The sequence below is a fragment of the Micropterus salmoides genome, unplaced genomic scaffold, assembly GCF_014851395.1.
Source record: "Micropterus salmoides isolate LMB-PRFRI ecotype aquatic unplaced genomic scaffold, ASM1485139v1 Ms_hic_scaffold_8, whole genome shotgun sequence".
NCBI classification, from domain to species: Eukaryota; Metazoa; Chordata; class Actinopteri; order Centrarchiformes; family Centrarchidae; genus Micropterus; species Micropterus salmoides.
In genome coordinates, this window is record NW_024044570.1 from 27,232,050 (window position 1) to 27,249,658 (window position 17,609).

The 17,609-nt window shown below is 41.5% G+C and overlaps 1 protein-coding gene across 4 annotated transcripts in view; it reads right to left on the reverse strand.

The window, feature by feature from the left end:
• Positions 1 to 17,609, reverse strand: part of tspan9a (tetraspanin 9a) — a 177,794-nt gene that overhangs the window by 134,629 nt on the left and 25,556 nt on the right. The gene's annotated exons all lie outside the window — the stretch shown is intronic.

The following is a 17,609-nucleotide window of genomic DNA, read 5'->3' on the forward strand; positions in this document are numbered from 1 at the left end:
ATCTAAAGAAATTGAGTTTTAAACTCAGGGGAACACTTCTCACCCTCAAAGTATCAGTTTTTTTTTTTACAGACTGGAAGTACAATGTGCGACCTTGCAATGAATGTAACCATGAAAACAAATAACCTTGTTTTAATAAGAAACAGGGGGGAGAAGCGTTGAAAAGCCGAAGCTGTGCTGTTTGTGGTAATGGGGTATCATTTGTCTCAAGGGAAAGAGTGGAGCCCTGCAGCTGTGGCGTATACAGAGCTCACACAGCTGTGAATGAGGCGGTGTCGGCCAGCGCTGGCACACATCGGCAAGTCAGCTGACAATCGCTGGCTTTCCTCTTACTGAGGAGGACAAGTGTTCCCAAAATGCAGCTCTCCCAGACAAGCATAGAAAGTAAAACGTATTGTGTACAAAGGGTCTGAATGATAACAATGTTCAAGATGAAATGTTAGTGTAAGAGGTAGTTATTAAAAGAGATCATTTGGCCATAAAAATGGACAACAATTGGCTGACTGTACCACTGGGGCCTATGGTGCAGACTCATCTGATTGGACTGATTCCAGTAATTCTTTCGGAAGGGATGCCAAAAGTCTATTTACTGAAATGAGTGTGAAGCAAGCTGTTTTGGCTTTTTTTGTGAGCTTTCCTGTGCCTCCATGAATCATGCCATCCTAGGTTTAACACCCTGTAAGGATTATGAACAACATGCGGCAGAAAGTGCTGCATCCATTCCACACTCAATCTGCTTTTCTTGCACAAACGCAGAAATTGAGACACTACATTCAATCTCTGTTCCATGTGCAGTTTGGGTAGGGGACAGCGAAATTGAAATGACAGGACGTGGAACGGAGCACATCCGGGTAAAATTAAGGTATCACTCCTTCGTTTACAGAGTTGACAGGCTATTCATTGTTCATTGGCTACGTCTTGAGATTCAAGTACACGCCGCACCATTGCCTCGCAGCCCCCTGCATGTGCATATCCGTTTGTGAAGGTGGGTGTAAGAAATCTACCGTGTACAGCAGTTGCCATACTGCTGACTCTGCTGTGTTAACACAGCCTCTAGGGGTAATCCAAAAGACCATCATCTAATAAATGACTCTGCCTACCTTTCCCCTCCTTCCCCTTCTTTCTGTCTCCCTCCCTGCCTCCCCTCTTTTCCTCCATAGGACGTTTGTACCCAACAGCTGTCCCTCCATATCTGTCTGTTCAGATTAATCTTTATCCTCCATCGTTCCCTCCCTGTACCCTCTCCTTTGGCCAAAAACTTTACACAGTAAGTGCTGTCCTGGCTTAATGCTGCTCTACAGCGCTGAAGGGGAGAAAACTTCACTTCCCAAATCCTCGACAGCTGCATTGGTAAGATCGGACTCTCAGTCCCTCGTCTCTTTACATTGCCGTCGTGCCTCGGTCTCACCCAGTTTGGCCTCTTCACGCCATCGCTCACAGTACGATGGGGCATGAGGGGCATGACGCCTCTGCCAAGGAATGCTGGAAAGGAGCCAAAACAGATCCCCTTCCATGGAGCGTACAACCGGCGTGGATGCTTGAGCAAACATGTGCGGTAATGCAACGAGCGCACACGCACACACTGTTCTTCTGGCACCACGGGGATGTGAAAATGAAAAATGGAAAACAGGGGGATCTTGGGTTGAAGTAGACAGCTTAGCTTTATACTGTAATTTTACTCTACTGTACTCCCAGCCCTGTATGGGAACCACACAGCTTCCATCAGAAATCTGCATGACTAAGGTGCAGGTACTTATCAGAGTGAATTGCTGTGTAATTCAAGACAGTGGGCGGCTTGGCTAAGCTTTGATTGCAGTCTGATGTGTGTGGAAGTTAAATTGCGGGGGCTGCGGATGCACTACAGTAGGTTCTGGCAGTGAGCCAAACTGTGTGGCATTGCTGAGTGATGAGACACACGCCTGGAGGTTCCTGCAGATGCTGAATTATAAGAGGCAGGACAGAATGTAATGGACAGCTTTAACCATGCAATCACTTTCTACATGGAGAGTGAAAAAAGCTGTCAGCATAGATACAGTACAGAGCATATCTTCAATTGGAAACAGAACAGAGAGGAAATAGAGTTTGGGCTGTCAAGGTGATTGTCATAATGGGCTTGTTTCAATTTAGCTCGCTGGTGCATCTTCAAATTTCCATTCTCTCTCCATTGCATTTTTTCACATATGAAGGAAGCAATCATCGGCTTCAACAGTTCATTATTTTACCTTGAGTCACAACTTATCAGCTCTTCTTTAATAGACAATTTAGATGACAATAACTGCCTCTCTTCTTTGATTCCTTGTGTATTGTGGTGTTTCCTACATCACTGAGAAGGGACACACATGCGCACACCGCACACATATGCAGTCGCTGTTGGATTGGGTTCAGGGGTCAGCTGTGGGCCAAGGCTCATTGTGTGCTGGTGGGGAAGAGTTATGACAGCTCTGCTCCATCTCATCAGCCCGACTGTCAACTCACGCAGTATCACTTATCTGTGAAAGCCTTGCAGTTGAACACACAATGCCATGGATGGGCAAATCACCACCACGGCTCCGCTACTATACTACTCAAGCTTCAAAGAAATGGTTGCGGGATAGGCCACAAATTGAGCTTATATGAAGTATGGACCAACATTTATAATATAGCTGATCAGAGTAATATTAATTAGGTCGGTCTTTTCTGTATGTGAAGTGTGTGTGTGTGTGTGTGTGTGTGTGTGTGTGTGTGTGTGTGTGCATAGCAGAATTTATGTGGGCAAACAGTGAGGAACTGGAGATGGATGGGGCCACAGGAGCCAGATTTAAATTAAAATGAGCCAATTAAAAACTCCTTGTCTAGCAAGGCTCCCACAAAAAGACAAACAAGGACAGGGAATAAAACTTAATTGAACAGAGACTTTTATGGTTAACTGGCTTTAAAAAATTGGTTCAAAACATTTCACAGCTTTATGTGTTAACAGTTGCCCTTGTAAGAAAACAATAACCTTTTGTTTATAGGAGAACACATGCCTTTCAAAACTGTCTTTAAGTTTAGGTTTCAAGCTGAATATGCAGCGCCCGTGGAACAGATGGCTATCTCACTGGGAAACATGTGGCACAGTGAGAACAACGTTAGAAGAAGAGGGAGATACTGTATAAAGGCCCCCAGGCGGCCTTGTTGTGATTATCGACGATTAGCCTCTCATTGAGCAAAGAAAGGAAAACAAATCTCTGAACACTAAAACTGGCATGTACACCCTGCAGCAAGGTTGTGCTTTGTCATCAAGACGGAAAGAGCTGCTTAAGTGCTAAATGCTTTCCATTCTCCATTTTATTTATTTATTTATTTTTTACAGCCAATGCAGCCCAATTAAACTGCCCTGCAACAATATTGCCTTCTGAAGCATACAATTGTACATTTGTGTTGAGACAACATCAGAGAAGATGCTGATGCTGTAGTTTGAGGTTTTGTTGTGTCTCCACCTTTAAGCGACGAACAAAATATTAGGTACACCATACAAATTTAGCCCCTGCATATCTCAGGGTTGACGTCTTGTGCTGGAAACTACAAGGGAGGCAGGTAATACAATAAAGACAACTTGAAAATATAAATATTTTCATTTTCAGGCAGTTTCCATTCTCTCTTTTCTTAATTTTCCATGGTCTCCGTGTCTGAGATAAGTTTATGAGTGGGAGGTAAATAAACAGATGGACTCCGAGGAGGGATGCAGAATGCAAAATAAATGCAAAATATCCACCACAATGAAGCACAAAAAAACCCCCAGAGTTATGACAAGTGAAAGAGGAAAAACTCCTATCAATAGGCATTACACTCTTTAATAAGGTGTGTGTGTGTGTGTGTGTTGGGGTGGCAGTTGCAAGACTGACAATGACTTAACCATTCATCCATGTTAGCATGTCAACAGCTCTGTCTTTATCTCAACGCAATGACAGGTTTTAAGTGTCAAATGTCAATTCATCCTACGCAATGTTAGCTGGCATGGCTGAGACTTTGCTTTTATTTTCACATATTTAATGCCAACTGTGAAGCAATGAACATCCAGTGCTATAATAAACCCAACATCCAGTCCCCAGCCTGTAGTCCTATCCAGCAATTGCATCACTGGTTGTCCGTTCCATGTTCCCCTGCAGCTAAGGCACCTAATCTTTGCAAAAGGATAAACATTTGGACTACTCTAGTTTACTTGCACTGATGACGACCTGAGGGTCAAAACACTTCTGCAATTTATATGACAAATGCCAAGAAGATTCCTTGCAGGTCCTATTGATCCTCACACCCAACTGCATCTAGAGATTGAGGGCTGCAGATCCCCTGAACGCTGGACAAATCCCAAGGTCCTCAACCTTCCCTGAGGCTCTGCTTCAACAACTAATCTCTGTTTTACACTTTGCAAAAACCCCATACCACTATCCCCTGGGGCCCTGGCCAACTGTGACTCTAATGCACAAGAGAAGGTTTAGAGTCTCAGGGGAGTCATGAGAGCAGATTATCACCTCAGCAAGTAGATAAACAACGCCCATCATGGACACTCATCACCAGAGGTTTGGACTGGATCCAAACCTGATGTCCCTGATGTGTGTGTGTGTGTGTGTGTGTGTGTGTGTGTGTGTGTGTGTACCTAGGTTGCCCATGTGGATATGGTTTGCCTGTGTTCACCGCAGAAGCCATGCCAAATTGGCCAAGCAGGCTCTAGCCGCTGATCCTCTGTCCTCGTCCTAGAGGAATTTCCTTCCTGATCCAGCGTGCAATCAGAGGCATCTGCAGTGTCCACTTTGCCAGAATTCCTCTGTCTCCCCGAAATGCACACAGACATGCTACAGCATCTGTTAGGACGCACTAATGCCAAGGAAAGGTGCAGCTGTGCTCCCATCAACCAAGACGCACACACAACTTTGGAAACACACTCACCAGACCACTGCGCACAGGGGGTGGGGGAATGAACAAGTGCTCTACTGCAATAGGGGTGAGCTGTCATCACCCATGACCTAACAAAATCCATGTCATCATTGTCAAAGGCACATCATCACCAGTTGGCAAAGTTCACAGTCTTCTATTCAGGACTTCAAAGGCTGCCTGAGATTCCAAATAACCTGAGACAGTTGAGGTATGATCAATTTCATTTGCCTCAGACAGGACACTTTTTACTTTCGAATGAGCCTATTCACTTGTTGATTTTTTTCCTTAAATGCATAAACTGTTTTCATGCAATTCACTGTTGTTGGTCTTCCTCTGCTTGACATACATAGTCTCAAACCATGTGTCCTTACTTCCCTGACAGGGCAAGAGTAAGTGGAAAACAGATGAACGACAAGAAAAACATCAGTCTGACACGAGATGTGGTTATTAGTGGCTCATATCCGTCATGCTAATTTCCAGAGCGTCCGTCTGCTCCAAGTAATGCCGTACTGGATTTATAGCTGATAAAACCTCTATTATTTCATTTCTCTCCCCGAGTTTTAAATTAAGGTAATAGAGAAGCTGGTGGTGCAGTCTTAGAGAATTGAAGCGGGGGCCGAATGAACAGGGAGGAGGGGAGTATGATAAGTGCGGACAGGGAACAATGAGCAGCAGATGAAATATGTGCTTGGAAAACATAATTAGCACAAATGGCTGTCATACACTCCTATCCCTCTGCAGTGCAGAGAACAAAACCCCACTACAGACTGTCAAACACAGATGTAGCAGACTAAAGAAATCCAGCAATTTCCACTTCTTATAGCTCCATACATCTTGAGAGGGGATTATTCACACAGAGTAGATATAAAAAGAGCTGTCTCACAGTTTCACAGTGGTACTACAGGGCAGACAAAGTGTTGAGAGAAGACAACTCATATTGATAATTTTTTATGCCCACATTGCTGAGTGTAGATCCATCATTATGCAGATGAAATCCTTGTGTTCCAAATAAACAGTAGCTTTTTTAGGCCTATTTCTCTATTTAATGCTTAATAACTTCTCATGTAAACATCACAGAATCATGGCACTTTTACCATTAAATACATGAGCATAAATAGAAAAATTTATTTATTTATCTCAATGAAAATATAGGGCATTAAATAGGCCATTTCAAAAAGAAACAAATACTGCATTTCAATAATTTTGTTTTACAGTGCACCTCCTGAGACATTAATTATAAAACTCTTTACATTTAGCTAGATGTGTAAAAGTACTTGCATTTTACTGGGAAATTAGTAAGCAGCAGCATAGGTGTCTTGAATTGTGTCTGTATCCCAAAACCATTTTTAAAACAGATGCATATTTAAAATATTAAGAACCACAACATGAGGGAATTTCAATTTCCATTGTATGAAACGTATCCAACAACAATATGAATTAATTTATCCTTTATTCCAACTGTAAACACAGAGAGGTTGTGAAATAAAGACAAAAAAATATTATTTACATGTCGAGGACAGCTTTGCCCTCCACAAACACGTCAAAAGAGTCAATGCTCCTGTTATCAAAGCCTCCTAGCTTTCTCCATCACATTCACTCCTAAAAATCTCCTCCAATGGTTCCGCCCAAGACAGGCTTTGCCTTGTTTTTTGGAGAACAAAAAGCTAGAACAGTGGTTCTCAAAGTGGGGTCCGGGACCCCCAGGGATCCTTGAGGAGGTTCCAGGGGGACCCCAGCAAGAAGGGGAATATATTATTTTCACACAATTCTAAGTAACACAATGACAGAAGGTATGGCTACTGTGGTTAAGGGTTTCATGCACTTTCTGTAATAAATATATCATCCAAAAGCAAAAATTCAGATTTGTCAGATTGGGATTAAGGACCGTGGGACAAAGTCAAACAGGGTTCCATGGTCTTATTTGTGTCCAATTAAGGGTCCTTGATGTGAAAAAGTTTGAGAACCACTGAGCTAGAAAATAAGTTAAAGTAGGCTGTCTGTGAAGATTCACAGTCATCCAAGGTAGGTTGTCACACCTGGTCATTGTTGCGGAAGGTTTTAATAGCTGTGTGTTGCTGTGCTGGTTTTTGGACTCGGAACTTGGAATTGATAGTTGTAGGATGGGATATTGTGGGGAACATTGGGTAGGGATTTCGACTGACGGCCTGTATAGGTCTAATGCTCTTACACAGTTCCTTACAAACTCTGACAGGATGGCAGGGAGGAAGACAGATGTTGACAGCAATAGCATGGAGGTGAGTGAGGAAGGGGGAAACTGTAGTGATGAGAGGAGGGAGAGAGAGTGGGAAGAGGTAGTAAGAGGGAGTAGATCCATGAAGTCGAGTAGCCTCAAGAGAAAAGAAATATGACGCAGCTAGCTCAGGTGGAACCGAGAGTGAGGTGTTTCAATTACCAGGAAGTTGGACATGTGGCTAAGGTATGCAAAGGAAAGAGACGATGTGCTAGGTGTGGTGGGGAACATGTGTGGAGAGGGTGTGATACCAAAGTATTGTAACTGTGGAGGTAATCACAGTGTTGCTTATTGGGGCTGCGAAGTGGTGAGGTGAGCGGTGAAGGGGAAACAGATAAAAGTGAAGGAAAAGTTTCTTATGCAGGGGCAGGACAGAAAAAAAACAAACAGATTAATCGGGGGAAAAGTGTCTTTAAAACAAAATTTCAGCAAAAAAGCAGCACGATCACAGAAATGTATCGATGGAGAAAAAGAAACTGGTGGTAGCAGGGGTAATTCACTAGCAATGACCACGCAACAACAATGTGTGATTTAGAGGTACATGCGAATATGGAATGCATGGATTATAGAGGATGGATTAATGCATGTAGAGGGCAAGGGTGGTGGTGCAAGAAGGATGTCGTCTGATAGGCTGGTCTGAGAGGGTGTACAGGAGACCGGGCATAGAGACTCAGTGTGGGGGTTCCGTCTCGGAAGTGTTTTCACCCGAGCTTATTTCAAGCCCCCCCAGACGGTACCTAGATGAGACATGAGAGAGCTGTGCCCTGATTGAACAGGACGAAATGAAGGGATGAAGGGAGCAGGGATGGGGGATGAAGGGATGAGGGAAGAGAGGATGGAGGGAACAGAAGATGAGCAGATGTGTGTAGGGATGAATAGATGAAGAGAAAGGGCCCCACTCCCGAACCTAAGTTAACAAATTAACTTCATTAAATGCAACATCTGAAATAAAATTTAAAAATGAAAGAAGAATTCTGATTAAAGCAGCAGTGCAACACTTGGACGTGATCTGTTTGAAATGGGTAGAAGTAAGGGATGAGCTCAGCATACTATTAAATCAAGAAACAGCATGTATGGGTTTGTAGTACAAATAATTAAAATTCTTCAGTGGAATATGAGAAGCCTGTCTGTAAATGGACAAGATTTCAAGATGTTCAATGTTGCGGAATAGAGAAACCAGATACTATGTGTATTTACACAGTCCTGGGTTGTTGGTTTTTTTTGCATGGACATGTGGCTGGAGAGGCAAGATATGAAAGATGGAGGAGGAGGCTGAGTCCCTACAGAGTGCTATAAGTGTAGGAAATGAACTAGAGTATGTGATAATGGAACGGGTGAAAAGGAAAAGCCAGTAGTCATAAATTACCACAACCCATGTAAAAGGAATTAGAATTAAAGAAGTTTGAGGAAATAGGACAGAAAAAAAATAATGTTGTATATATTGTGAGGATCCTGCGACCCTGTTTGCAGGATAAGCGGTTGACGATGGATGGATAGATGGATTGATGTTGCGAGGATTTTAAAGCACATAACACATTATGAGGGAGTGAGAGAACAGATAATAATGGACAGGTGATCCAAGATTTATTAGATAAAAATAATTTAATGTGCTTAAACAATGGAAATAAAATAAGCATACATGTTAATACCGGAAAGGAATCTGTGCTTGATCTTACGCTAGTGTCCAATAATATTGCACTAATATGTGATTGGAAGGTGTAGAAAGAAGGAACCAAAGGGAGTGAAAGTGATCCAGTCTTGTGCAAAAGTGAATATCTCTACATCACCGGTGATAGAAGACAGAGGTGGGAGATTATGATTGATTATAATAGACATAATCATTGTAAATAAATAATAATAATAAAATAAGACAAGGTATAATATTGGCTGAATTAGAGTCCATTCCTAGAAAAAATAAGGGAAAGTGGTGCCATGTTGGCATGATAAATAAGGTAGCAGTAAGAAATAAAAGTAAAGCATTTTAACTAGTGAGAAGAACACATCATTTCTAGCATATGATCATGTACAAACAAGCTCAGCAGTAAGAAAGACAATCAGACTTACTAGAGAAAGTACTGCGACTCAGTTGGGAACACCATGGAATTACCCTGTTTGGAGTAATTATATTGAAATAGCAGTATCCAATAAGGAAAAGGTTGAGTTAATTGAGAATACTTTTGTATCCAGTATACAGTTCCAATATTTTGTCTGAGGAGCGAAGAAAAACCAAAGAGACAACTAAATCCGAAATACATGGTCGCACTAAGAAGAATAGCAAAATGTCCCATTTAGCAAGAGAAAATTAAAGAAGGCACTGGCCAAAGAAGGGAAGACTGCACAAGGGAAATATATGTTACACTGTACATTGTAAATGTATGGGGGACTGAATAAGTTGTTGATTATATTATGGAATCCCAGAAGGAAGCAATAATTAGACCTATTGCCTTGGCGTCACATGTCAAGAAATTGATGGTTGATCAGATGGTTAATGATGAGAGAAGAGGAATGGTGGCAAAGTACCAAGGCAGATTCAGGAGAGGAGGGGGCACTATGGATCCAGTGCTGTATCTGGATAATATATCTGTGTATGTGTCTGTATTACATAAGCAAAGCTCAAGTAAATTAACAGTGGTGTTGATGTTGAAAAAACTTGACATGGACCGGGGGGGTGCTGATCAAATTACACTAGCGTTTGAAGGAAAACTTTTCAGTTGGGTTATGTGAAGCTGTTTAATCGTGTTGCTATGATAGGGGTGTCACGATTCTCAAAGTCTACGATTCCATTTTATAAAAGGTCACCATTCCATTGTATTAGATTAAAAATATTTTTTTTGCGCTGACGGCTATGCCCTAGACTGTCGAGTCTTGAATTGTAATGATCCTTGGTTTTAGGCCTTGGCAACTGTCATTTACATTTTCATCTTTAAAATGTTATCAACTGTAATATAATTGCTATATTTCTTGGGGGAACCACACTAAGGTCAAATTAAAAAAAATTATTTAAATGTAATAACACTTACTTATTTCACGAACAATTGGAAACAAACGGCTAAACACAAAAACAAAAAGAGTCACTAGTTTGACACAGGGGTACTTTACGTACAACAGCAGCTTCAGTTTCCTCACCTGCAAAAAGCCACCAGGATAAGAATTTCTGCCGCACCAGTAACTTCAAGCAAGCAGGAGGATTTTCCAGTTCTGTTGTTTCTCCATCATCTCCGACTCTAGCAGTGGCCATGGTGTCTCGAAAAGTGCAGCTGCAGACTACTGATAAGCTACACTGTGTAATTTTTTTTCTTTCTTTTGACGCACGCCAGATTCCCGCAAGTAGGTGGGGTTGAGAGCAAAGAAATTCTGGGATAATCACCGAACCAGCGTTTGATTTTGAAGGTCTAATTAAAATGGTCATTTCAATTAATTCTCAATTTAGAATCGAAATCGCGAAACGCCCATGTCATAAACACTTGTTGGTAGTGAAAGAAAATGTTTAAAGAGTTTTTTAAATGCCTTTAAAAGGCATGGGTGATCCTTTCGCTAAGTACAAATGGAGTGGCACTTATAAACTTCTAATTTCACATATTTGTAGCTTATAAGTTAGTTTTGGTTAATGAGCAACTCTTTTCACATGTAATCAAATGGTTGTGGTGTGTGGACGAATATGTCCAAACGCCAGGGGGGCACTGCAGAAAGGGGTTAATGTCCTTCACACTCTCTCTACTGACAGCAAATGTTTATAGCCCGAAGAAATACAAAGCATGTATATGTTTTCATATCATTGATGACCTTTTATTCTGCTTTTTTTTGTGTGAGCATGTCCTGCACATGTTCACAGACGCAGAGGAATCCCAATGTGTGACCGTGCCGGCTTCCATATTGATGAATATCGGTGTGTCTCTGAACATCTTGGCAATGTTCTTAAGCCCCCTGCAGGTGTTTAGATCTCAACAAATCCCCACTGGTCCTTCACAGCTGAGGCAGGGGCACGAGGTTCGCCCTCGCCTTCCCCTTCCCTCTCCCCTTCATTCTCCAGGCCATGCTAAGCGGGAAAGAAAACGTTGCCAACCCCAGGTGTCAGGCATCCGCTCGGCACTGTGTCAGCAGACAAGGGAGAATGTGAGAGGAAAGATGAAGTGCATGCAGACAAGAGTGAAGGACTTAAGAGGGAGGAATTTTAAGAGAGAGATGGAAAAAAGTGTGAAAATTGATGTAAAAACAGCACAAAGCACAGGAGGATGTAAGGTGAGAAATGGACTCACAGAGAGACTTAAGAGAGGAAATTGATGGCAAGTGGCAGTGAAGCAAAGGGAAAAAAAACAGAAGAGTGTATTGGCAGTCTAAAAAAGGGAAAAGTATATGTGACCTTTGACATGTTATGGGTTGCACTGTGCAACAGAGCCAGCTCTAGAGGGTTTTAACTGGTCTGGTCAGACATCTTAAGTCTGCCCTCTCAAAATAAACAAAGACACAGTCACATCCACTGAATGCTCCACAGGGACTACCATGGGTCTGGCAGACTTGCCTTACAAATAGTCGACTGGACTTCTTCTAAATTCACAAGGCACCAGCAGGCTATAGTAAATGAGAGAATCTGGAGTCAGAATGTGTTGCAAGACAGATGGGAAATGGCATTGTTATTTGTTGCCTCGTGTGTGTATAAAAAAGGGACAACTTCTGCATGATAAATTGCAGACGCACATGAAACATCAGCTTTCTGCCATTTGTTTGTCTCTCTCAAGATTCTCAAAAGATCCCGACATTATTTAGGTCTGCAGTTGATAAGGGCTGAAATGAGATATGGCTTGAGGAAGCGTGTCTTGGCAGGGACATTAATACTGGAGCCACTGCTGGATGGATACATGGGCGGTCTGATGGTGCACTTCAAAATTGGAAATTGAAAAAAAAAAAAAAAAGAATTATATAGATATACAGTATACACTGTGAGTCATTGGACAAGATGGAGGGGAAAGAGATACAAGAGGATAAGAGGGGGATTCACTGCAGTAAGCTTGGTAGATAACAGCAAATTGGAGAGTCCTGCATGTAAGGGCAGGTGATTGAGAGCTCATTTGATGTTGAGCAGGCAGCCAGAGAGCAAGAGAGAGAGATTCACCTACTTTCGCAGCTGCTCTCTGACGGACCCAGTTCTCAGGCACGTCCACTCAACCTGTTTTGCACTCTCTCTTTTTTGCTCTGCCTTCATCTTTTTACTGTCCATTCGCAGGAATAACAGGATAAGACAATTGCCCAGAGACGACACATTTCAAGCCCTCTTTCTTAACGCTCCCATCTCTGCGGTTTTTTTTACCAGTGCACTGACATGTCTGGATCCTCTCCCTCTTATGGCTAAATCATGTTGCGAATGGGACAGGCGCTCCCCTGTGGCTTTGATCACCCCTTGAGGATTGACAGAGTGGCTGATGGGCCCAAGTCAGTCCTGCTGCCTGTTCACCTCCCTGCAAAAGGAGGACAGGAGTGACAGAGAAAAAGCAAGCTAGAAAAAAAAAACAGATAGGGGATTGCAGTGATTCAATGATAAATCCACAGAGAGGCACTTCTAGTTTTTGCATGTGGGAGTCTGAAAAGACAGAGGTGGCTTGCAGCAGAGGATTTCTAATGACACGCTTCATGGTTCCAATTTTAATGTGCCCCGCTAATTATGATATTGCCATGTTAGCCTTCTCCAAGCTATTCCATGTAATGAGAGAGAGAGAGATGGAGAGACAGAGGAAGAGAGAAGGCATGGGTACGGCACACTATGTGGGAGTGTCATTCCAGTCTGTCGCTCAGCAAGGGGTAGTGATGAATTAGGCGCCTTGCTGTCTCCTTGGCACCTGGCCACTGTTTGTCCTTTGGGTGTCCTGGTGACCAAAATGTCTCTCTGAGCTCCACAGGGGTTCGTGAGGGGGATCTAGACACATTGTGGTGTAGTAACTGTGCTGTATAACAGTGACTGGGGTGATTATTATTTCTCCAGATGTGCATGTTTGTGTACATGTGTCAAGTCACATTTTATAAATCACACATTTGCCTCAAGGGGCTCAAAAATCTGTACAACATATGACATGCTCTATCCTTAGTCTCACCCACACATACAACCCCTCACACACACACACACACACAGTGACCAAGGGCACAGGAGGTCTGTTTTTTTTATTGGGAAGATTCATTGTTAAGCCAAGTGTCACCTTCATCAGTCAGTCTTGTATCCTGCAAATACCTGTTGGAGCTATTAAGAAGTAGAAATATATGAATGCAAAGATTTATGGAGACAAGAAATTTCTCAGAGGCTGGCCAGAAACCTATTAAGATGATCTCCTGAATGGGAATTTAGAACAGAACTCATATGATAAACCACTGTGTTAAATATCCTGTTATAAATATCCATTAAAATGACACACAATAGTGGCCCCAGATGGTGGGCAATTGTATTGAAAGGTACACACAGAACATGTGTGTCTGTTGAAGGAGAACTGGCCTGTATTTGTTGTGGGTGTTGCTAACGGAGTTATGGCATTCTGTGTGTGACAGAGATGAAAGAAGTGGTGGGTGCATGATGACAGTCGGTGCACGCTGAATAAAGGCTGACTCTAAGTGTCAGGCTCTGTCCTATCCCTCATCACTCACGGCCCACTTTCTCAAGGCACCCCTCTTCTTCCACACCTGAGTGCTTAGCTTTAATGCATATTAATTCACTGTCTGGCACTGACACACATGCAGAGATTGAGGACCAAACTGAAAAATAAGGGGGATGTTTGCATGGGAAGCCTCATCCCTGTGTAAAACAGGCTTACGCTTTAGATGATAATAACAACAAATTTAAGACGCTAGCGGGGTTACTTTCAGTTTCAGCATGTTTGTGATGCTGATCAGTCGTTCCTGTAATGGAACCAAGTACTATGCCAAAAAAGCAAACAGAGGTTACGCCGATATGTCAAATATGTTTGTGAAAGACTGATGCCCTCTATCAATATTTAGCTATGATTTTGTGGCATCTTTGCCTAATCTTTAAATCCAATACGTTTGTTTGCTTGTTAATTAACTAGAATATTTCTCAGCTTGTAAACTAAGTTATTTTTGTCTGGATCTATTTGTTTGCTAGCTAAATTCACTACCGCCCCCTGTTTTGCACTACCTCTTAAGGACAGTTCCCGAATGTCAGATCCTGACCATTTAGTACTGCAGTCTGACCGACTATCACTGACCACCCAGGCACTGACGAGTTGGATTTAGTGGCAAGACAATGAAGAGAGCTGGAGACGTCTAAATAAAGAGCCTTCTACACCTGTGGCTTAAGTGCTGTTCAGGCCAGAATCCACAGTCTAGAAGAGTCGGTCTAGACAACGAGTTACTAAAGGAATTGGCCAGTCTTATGTAGTGATGGCAGGGACAAAGGCCGAAAGAGGGCAGCTGATGATGAGCTATGCAATCACGGCTTTAGTTAGTGGGATCACTCAGATCTGCATGGAAGCAACTGGTCCTGCCAGTGTGGCACAAGTCACGTGCACCAATTAAAGTTTTCACTGATAAGAACAAGCAAAAATCAACAGAAATCACTATAGTTTTGTACTATTTCCAATTATATGCTTCAACACATTTGAAGATTAGGAGTTATGTTTCCCTGCGATGGACTGGCAACCTGTCCAGGGTGTACCCCCGCCTTGCGCCCGATGTCAGCTGGGATTGGCTCCAGCCCCCCCGCGACCCTGTACGCAGGATAAGCGGTTGACGATGTATGGATGGAGTTATGTTTCCATCTTACACATATTATGATGATGTTCTTGTATTGTAAACACATTGTGTACTGAGAGCTGATCAGTCATGAAAGACACAGCAGACAGCCTACTGTATGTTTAAAAACACATCAAATAAATGGAGGAGGAATGGAAGAGCTTAAAATCCAGGGTTTGAACCACTGTTAATAAAAAGATGCAAAAAAGATTCAACATTAAATAATACAGACCAGTGTTGATGAGCATTAGGAAAAAGGCTAAAAGCCCTGATTCAACTAGTTGTGTAAAGAAAAGTACTCTGGGTTGCTAAGGCTGAGGTAACAGAAAATCAATGACATAAATGCGTAATAACAGTGTGTTTACACCTTAGCCGTGTCATTTGTATGTACTGTATGTTCTTAACAACATTTGCATAAGGGTGAAAAAACAGTTTTATACTTGTTTGATGGTCCATGTTAGTATGACTAATGCAGAACCTTTGAATAGTGTCATAGACTGTGGACACACCAAAGAAAACCCTCTGTTCTCTGCAAAACTAAATCTCCCTGACTTATTCTGTCAAAGATGGTTTTACCTGCTATATGACTGTCACTAAACAGAATTTATTTAATCTATAATACATTGTTTTCACTCAATTCATTCTTTATTTTTGGCAAAATGTGTCAAAATACTGAGGAAGGCAGCATGTGATTTATTGCAAAAGTGACATTTATTTCCTGAGGCATAAATCTTTTTTTTGTTTTGTATTATTAAAAAAGCCAAAATAAAGAGAAATGTTATTTGCATTGCTCTTATTCTACCCTCAAATTACAAAAAGTGTATTACAGCAGGAAACTGGTGAATGAACATATTGTAGATTAGCAGTAATATAACCCATCAATTTGTTTTCTTACCAACCATTAGCCAAAACGTGTTCCTTGTGAATTTTGAGGTATGTTTAGTCCACCTGGATACTTAAATCCACATATGATGAAGCAAAAAGTGTCAGGTGTTGCATCATCTGTTCATCACAAAACAGGATTACAGAACACTACAAAAGCAAAACACTCATGGCCATGTATTATGACAATATGCAGATGGAGGGCTTACTTTTTACTTTTTGTCTTAACCATTATTTCTTAAAGGAAATTCATAATCACTTAGATCCAACAGGAATTTGCCAATATTCAAATGAAAATTGGATTGCCAACAGCCACGCTAAGGTATTGTTCTGGGCTGTCAGAAATATTTGAAATAAAGATACAGGCCAAGGAGCAAAATACTCACCCCTGCCAAAGACAAATAAAAGGAAAGGAAAATAAATAAGGCATGCTGTTGACAGTCCATTCACTCACACAACACGCAGTGTTTCATCTAAACCTCAGTCCAGCCGTTTCAATGTCTATATCCTGTTTAAGAAAAGTGGGGAACATTTGGTTAACACTAAATTATTTTTTATGGCCAAAGTACTATCTGCTTTGAATGGCTACATCATTTGTGCCATACTTTTGGACTAACTGCACAGATGGACAGTCTTTGTTATTCAGGACTGCAGCTCTGATCTGAGATAATACAGCTATACCATAAACCATTATAAACAACAAGCATTACAGTCTGCCAATGGTTAGAGAAAAAGAATACCAAGTGGATGATGGACCACAAATGAAAACAGTTTCAACTTAATAAGAGTATGAACATAAAAGTACTTGCTCAAAGGACTTGATAATACCATGGGCAGATGTTCTATAGACTGTTTTTTCCCTGGAATAAATAGCAAGAAATGATAAATGTTTCATTGTTTATATGCCAGCTTTATGTGATGATAACTATTACTGAGGGAAATTGCATCCATTGCCACTTGATCTTCAGCAAAGTAATTAAACTCTAAATCGTGACGATAAATTATCATAAAAAAACCAAACTGGTGAGGAGCAAACCTCTGAGCTAATTATGAGCTCTATTTTAAGTTTAGGGCATCAGTGAGTTACATGCTTTGACTCCTTTAAAAGAGTTAGACAAATGATATGTCTAACTCCCCTAGCGTCTGAATGGCTAGAAGACAAACATGAACACCGCGATAATCTGATGTGATGTTTACAAGCACATCTTAATCTGGTCTAACACTTTATAAAAGAAAGGGAATGACAACAGGCTTTTATTTTGGGATGTCACACCTGAACAAGTGAGCTACTTTATAAACAGAATTCCAAAAAAAACAAAAAACAGTAGCTTCATATTCATTGCCTTTTCATGTTAGTATCAAACCTATCAAAAATATTTCCTTTATCAATAATAACATTAGAGAGAGCGTGTGAAGCCTTTTTCAATGACAAACTGCTGGCAAAAAAAAAAAAATCAACTGCCAAAGAACGTAATCATTTCAAAGTGCGCAACAACAGATTTGCATGGGCTTAGATACAAGCACACCAAAGTCATGACACCCTCTTTTGATCTTCACCTGATGTGGTATTAATATATAAGGAGACAGGATAGGGGGTACGGGGAGGCAGCAGGGCTCAGACAGAACTCTGAAGTGTGAGAAATGTGTGATGTGTTTAAGGACAAAACCACTGACATTGAGAGACGTCATATCCTGCTGCATGTTTGCCGGCAAGAAAAATGCTTTATTGCAGCGTAACTGGCTTAATGACTAACATCAGAGAAACATCTGTATATCAATCATGAAGAACACATTTTATCATAGAACATCAGTTTATGACATGCACTATTGCTTTTGAAATCCAATGCCAACAGAT